Here is a 7118-nt window from a genome sequence, read left to right on the forward strand (position 1 = left end):
ATGTTTTAATATGTTCTTGACAAATTTTCATACTTGTATTCTTATCAAAGCATACACCTACATCATAACAAAGTGTCTGGAAACCTTTTTACTCTTGCGTGTAGAAACCAATTGACGGGTTTAACAACTACTCGTAACAAGTAACAACTAATACAACCATCAATCACTTTGCATTGTTACAACTAATATGCTAATTTGCACCATTGCTCGAACAAAAATATAACGTTCATCACTCTTTTTTCATTTCTTACTCTTCTACATCATTTTTCATGAACAGTTACACATTATACTTCTTAATCACGAACAAAAATAAATACGGAGTAGTAACAGTCTATAAATTTTTACTATTTTTGACTTAGAATGGTATGCTTTAGGTCATTTATAATTTGTAAAGACACGTGTATGATAGGTCACATATTCAATCTCTCTATCATATTCATAATCTATTCGGTTAGACTTAAAAAAAACTATTCATCCGTACCAACAAATATGGAGTAAAAAATTACTCCGTAAATTTTAGTGTTTCTCCAACAGCGGAGTAATAAATCTCTTTCATTATTTAACCCCAAAAAACGTAATGTTCGATGACATTTTGTTTTGGCTTTCGTGGAGGCAACAATAATTTTCCAATTCAAGAAACTTTTTTCACGAATTTTGCTTTCGATCGAGGAAGTCACGGAGACAAATTATTGAAGTGAACATGATGAAGCTTCTTGGAAAGAGGCCATTTATGATGTACGGTTTTATTCATTTATTGATATCACTTATTCTCAGGTTACATGATAGCCAGATACACTGTATCTAACTAACTCTTCACCCAAGTCAATACCCTCTCCTATGTGTAATTGAGCTAAATTTATAACTCAATTTCTTTATCTTATGACTTACTCGTACTTTTGATTTCATTTTAAGTTAGAATAGAAAAATCATGTGAACAAATCACACTCTAAGAATTAACGGTATATACAAGTCTTAGGGCTTGTTCTCTTACGTTTAAATTCAGTTCAGTTTAGTTCATTTCAGTTCAGTTTAGTTCAGTTCAGCTCAATTCAGTTCAGTTCAGCTCCTAATTTCCTTCTCTTATAAAATATTCATTTCAGTTCAGTTCAGTTCAGCTGAGTTCAGTTCAGTTCAGCCGAGTTCAGTCAATGAGAACATGCCCTTATTTGGCAATGAAAAAAACAGTTGTTACTTGTTAGTTGTTTGTATATGTTGGCTTAATGTTTTCACTTTTATCTTCTTAATATTATAAGGCAAAATTAGATCTATTTTAGTTTTCAAATTAAAGAAAATTAATATTGATTGATATTTGTTGTGAATACTTGCACGTACTTATGCATGTGACTTAAGCGAAAATTTGGTTATTGCGTGATTGAAAGATGACACGCTATTACATGCTAAGATGATTCACGAAACGGTTGTTCAGTAAGACATGAATCCCTTATATCGCATAAGTTATAATTATTCTAAAATGGGTGATGAACTTCACCTCATGTGGTATGAGATCATCGATTCATCAAATATTAAAGGTTTTCCTTAATAACATATAATTTAAAATTTAAAAGTTTATTATCTCCAAACAAAACTTACATACTTGTAATTATTAATTTATCATGTGTGATTCACATAAATATAAAGTATAGATACCATTCATTTTTCTATCAACCCAACCAAGACTCCAAGAGTAGTATAGTAACAAAATTTGTATTTAAGCTAGAATTTATAATTTAGCAAGAAGTATAATTATAAAAAGACAGTATTACATCGCTTTAAGAGTGACGTTACAAATTGTTTGCATTCACGTATCACGTTTCACAGCTAACATATGCCGTTTCATTCCAAAGTAAGCGTGAAAATGTACACTCTCTTGCCCCTTTTTTCCTCTATGGCTTTTCTTTTACTCAAAGGATATCCAATAATCCACATTTCCAACCACCCAAAAATTCAATATTCTTGCATACTTTCTTTCCTACTTCTTTTTATTTCACACTTCACAAATTTCATGATTATTGACCGCAATAACGGCTGCCCTTCATTGGCCTTTTGAGTTGAATTGGTTGTTACTAGTTTGAAATTCTTGTGTGTAGTGATCTTGATCTTGATCTCTTTCACTTTTTGCAACCAATATTAATGGAGCTATTATTTTGTGGTCCTAAATGTTATGTTATGGTTTATGAGTAGTCTCGATCAATAGTAAGTACGGAGTACATGTCATGCATGTTAGAGCTTCTAATAACCTCGTTAACTATAAAACTTTATAGCGTAAAATATGAATTAATTTGGTCGAAAAAAAATTAGATTATTCACTAAAAATTGGTATCAGTGGTTGTGATATAAACAGTTGTTTGAACCCAATTATAACCTAGATTTATCAATTAATACAATCTCCTACCAATAATTACTTTTGTTATGGACTCATCGACTAGGCCTAGTAAAGTATAATGTGTTGTTGCATACCTTTCGTTAGAGTATGAATTAGTGGAAAAGGTTGAAACAAATTTGGAAGTTTATTACATGATGAAAATCTCTTATTCAAACATAAAGACATTTGAGTAGAGCCGTTTTGAGCATAGGTAATTCAATTTCCTCATAATCAAGTTCAAGGCCTTCATTTCTCATAGAATTGATTCCCCTTGTATGTACGAGTACAAAATTTTACTATTGTATTTTACATTATTACTAAATAGCTGCATAAGTTTAAGAGATACATCAATTTAAATAGTTTTAGCTACCCAAATTCCGACATTGAGATTTTGTAGTTAATCTTTACACTCAAGAACAAGAAGGTAGTAAGATTTGAACTTGAAGTTCCAGCCTAGCTAGACCAATCTAAACCCCAAACAAACAATAATAGCTTAACAATTACGAATTATAACTTAATCAATGATTAAAGCAATAATTGATTTGATCGCAGTACTTCCTAGAACCATTAGAATGAAAAGTTATCGTGCATATATAACAATCTCTAGAACACTCTTATATCTTTGCCTAAATTTAAAATTATTTACATTATTTAACAAAGTTGAATTTTTTTCTAGGCATACATCCTCTTCAACAAAATAAAAGAGATGCGTTCAATGATACACTTGTATTAACTTGCGTTTTCAACGGGCTAAACGATGCTTTTTTTTTTTTTTTTTCTCTTTTTTTTTTGTTGGTTTTACCATACATATGATTTTTTTTTTTTTCTTCTTCTTCAATATTCACCTACAATAAAATGACTTGGACTATGGTAGAGTCTAAGTACTGTTTGTTGACTATTGACTAAACTTTGAACATGCGACTATACGAGTAGAAGTTTAATACTCCAAATGGTAATTTCTGAAACGAAACATGTGGCTGTTTGTTAAAATCTCACCAAAAAATAATTTAATGTTAGTGTTCTTAACAAAAAGGTTAAGAACCCAACTACTATAGTTGGGTAGCCATTTAATTTCAAAAAAAAAAAAAAAAACAATAAGGTTAAGAACATGAATTAAATCTTGAACATTTTTTTTTTTTTTAAAAATGTTAGTGTATTAACAATAAGGTTAAGAACGTGGATTAAATCTTGAACATTATTTGTACGTAAGTTATGAATTTATGATCTGAGTATTTTGTAAGCATAAACTGATAAACAGTTCACCAAACTTTGTTGCAAAATTTAATTCAGATTTCAGACTGATACAAATCCAATTCAATTCCTTTCAACCCCACTCCATTATTTACTTGACTATAACCTTATCAGTCCAAGTGCATGCCAGCATCATTTGAAAATAACTTCTCATTCTTATACAACCAACCTTTTCTTGAATTTTTTTTATCAAAATATCTCTTATCAAATTACTGTATTTCATTTAACATCTCACAATTTTTAACTTGGCAAAAATAATAGAGATAATAACAATAATTAACAAAAATAATGATAACAGAGAATTATAATAGTAAAAATAATAATACTTCACTACAAATGATCATCAAATTACAATCCTAAATTTTTCTACTATAAACATAAAAAAAAAAAAACAATAAGAAAAAAAACTACCCTTCATTTGATCAAAGGCAAGATCAAAAAAACACTTGCCTCACCAAAGAAGATTGTTGGAGTCCCTACAATTTCCAAAAACTTCATTGTAGAGATCACTCCTAAACTACCCACTAACAACCTACTAATTTAATTAAAAATAAACGAAAAAAAAATTTACACAAAACATTACATGACTTTTATGATGACACATGTTAACTCCCTAACTTAATAATAACCCATACTTAGACAAATTTAATTAACTCTTAAGATGATGATGATGATAATATAGCATCCCAATCTATCTCATGAGATGGGTACGACGCCAACAAGAAATTTTCCGATCCCATGTCTTCATTATCTCCAAATGTCAAATCCGACAACGGCGATGATCCACCGGAACCCACCTCGCTATCGGAGGTGCTCTCGGCTTTAACATCACCCTGTTGCAACATCGATTGCTGTGAAATTTGTTGCTGCTGCTGTTGCGATGCTGCTTCGTTAGAGGCAGCAGCCGCGACTGTGGTACAGCAGCTTGATGAAGACGAAGAGCATGAAGTAACAACAACATCTTTATCTTTCTTCTTTGACTTTCCAGATTTCCCCTGTTTTTCATTCCCCTGTTTAGCTAAACTCTCACAAATAGCCTCAAGCTTAGCGTTAACAGAGGAGTGAAGGGGTTTGTACTCGCCGAATTCGCCACCGATGTGGGACCCTTCATGGCGGAGGTTAGGAAAATTAAGCCTAGCAAAGTCACCTCTTAGCTTATAAGCCGCCTTGTCGTAAGCCAAGGCGGCTTCTTCGGCTGTATCAAAGGTTCCCAGCCAAAGCCGGGTCCGGTTCTTAGGCAAACGGATCTCAGCGACCCATTTACCCCAGTGACGTTGTCTCACGCCCCGGTAAAGCTTAGTCGGCTTCGGGGCAACACCGTTAGATTTCATGGTAACAGGTTTAGGAGACAGAAAGTTATTGATATTGCTGGATTGGTAAGAAGGAAGTGGTGGTGGAAATGAATAGCTCATTTGTTGGTGGGCTTGGGTTTGGGCTTGTGGGTAACTAAATTGGGCTTGGGAGAAATGGGTTAGCCCATAAGTAGTTGATGGATCTGGATGGGTTAGCCCATAAAAGGGGGCCTGCTCTGAATAGCAACCATCCTGAAACAAAGAGGTGGTAGCGGTGGCGGTGGTGGGATCGTAAGAAGAAGGTGAGGCTAGACAAAATGACGCCGAAGTCGGCGTCGGAAAAGAATAACATGAGGTGGTTGAAGGTGGAAGAGTGGATGATAATTGATTTGATTTCATAAAAGGTGAGAGTGCTTCCATTAGTTCATTACCAAAAGAGTCTGAACTAATTTGTGCACTACTATTACTAAATATCATATCCATTGCTGTTGCTGCCATTTTTAACCTGCAAAATGAGAATTTTTTTTGTTTTTTTTTTTTTTTGGTGAGATTTAAACAAGATAAGATAAAATAAAATAAAAATAATCAACCTGTTACTTAGTAAAATTCAAGAACAGGTTAGTCCAAAAATATTAACACTAAATAAAAATAAAAATAAAAATAAAAATTTGAGAAGTAGAAACAAATAGAATTCTCTTCTCTTTTCTTCCAACTTAATTAAAAACCAACTTTCGAGGGAGTAAAAATTTACCCTCGTAGCTGAAAACCCAAAAGATTTCGATTCGATTCGATTTTAAACAAAAATTAAAAAATCGGAATCACGATTCTGTAAAAATAAACACCTATCCTTTCTTTAAAATCAAAAGCTTGATATCTTGGTTTCGAAATAAATTCTATAAAAACTCACTTTTATAAGATATAATTAACCTTCCAAAACATCAAACCATTCAATTTTTTCAAAAAAGACAGATGAATTATCAACAGAAAGGGAATCCAAGAAGCGGGGAATTACAGAAATTAGGGGGAAAATTAAGAGAAAAATCAGATCTGAACAACTCTGAAGGCTCACTCAATTTTTGTGAAAAAAGGGTTGAAGAAAAAAAGGGGGAAGAAAAACTCTCAGCCTTACTTTTTTTGAGCAAATTGTGTGTTTTTGGGTTGCCTCACTGCAATGGTGAGAGGCCAATTATATAAGCAGCCAAATTACCCTCATAATTGATTTTTTATTCTAGTATTTTTTATAAGTGGGTTTATTTTGAGGGTATTTTCGTCTATTTGACGTAATACTGCTTTCTTTTCTTCGTCCTTCTTAACTCCCGGTAAACGGTTTTTTAATGATGTAAGTGTATCTAATCAGGGGTTGATTGTCCAATTGGAGATTGACACGTGGGGGTGTTATCGCCAGGTGTCAGTTTTTTGCCACGTGTCGGTTGTGAAAGTTTGGGTCTAATTTGTTTTTCGGTGTTGACCGGGTTGCAGCGTTCACACGCCCACAGCCCACAGTTGTAATACCACTTTTATTTTTCTTTTTTTAAAAATTTATTTATTATTTAATTTATATGTCATTTCGACGTATTTTAATGTTTTTTATTTATAAAATTAAAATACTTTTTTTTCTTGAAATGTCAGAAATAAGATTCGAAAAAAGAACAAAAAGATAAAAGACAATTTGAGCTAATAAGACGAGCTAAGACATTGATTGTTGCCAAAACTTAAGTAATTTGATCCTAATCAATTCACGGAATATGAACCCCATTACACCAAAAAAAGTTGTGGATTGGAAAAAAGGCCAAAAATTATTCCATGATTTTTCCTTTTTATTCACGCAGGTTTTTTACTCCCCTAGTGCCTTGCTTCTTTTGTTCATGGAGGTTAATTACTTCTTTATTGGTGTGAATGAAAAGAATCGCAATTAGTTTTCCGTGTGGATGTTAGCTTGCTTATTTAGCTATTGTCTTGCAAGTGGTATATCAGAATCGAATTTCGTATACATTACTCCGTATTTAAATTTAGCATGTCTATTTGACGATGATCCAATTTATTTTGTTATTTGTATGCCGATAATGTATGTCAATAATAATAGATCATTGTGATTTGTAAATCATATAATCTTAATTATTTTTCAGTATAGCGTATTTTTAATATAATTTTTTCAATATAATTTTGTTAACTTATATTTATACATAATTATGTTAAATGTAAGAAGCCTAACT

The 7118-nt window shown here is 32.2% G+C and overlaps 1 pseudogene; it reads right to left on the reverse strand.

The window, feature by feature from the left end:
- Positions 1 to 3915: 3915 nt before the first annotated feature.
- LOC145613403 (ethylene-responsive transcription factor RAP2-4 pseudogene) lies at positions 3916 to 6078 on the reverse strand (annotated as a pseudogene).
- Positions 6079 to 7118: the final 1040 nt, after the last annotated feature.

This window comes from Chenopodium album, chromosome 25, assembly GCF_948465745.1.
Source record: "Chenopodium album chromosome 25, dcCheAlbu1.1, whole genome shotgun sequence".
NCBI classification, from domain to species: domain Eukaryota; kingdom Viridiplantae; phylum Streptophyta; class Magnoliopsida; order Caryophyllales; family Amaranthaceae; genus Chenopodium; species Chenopodium album.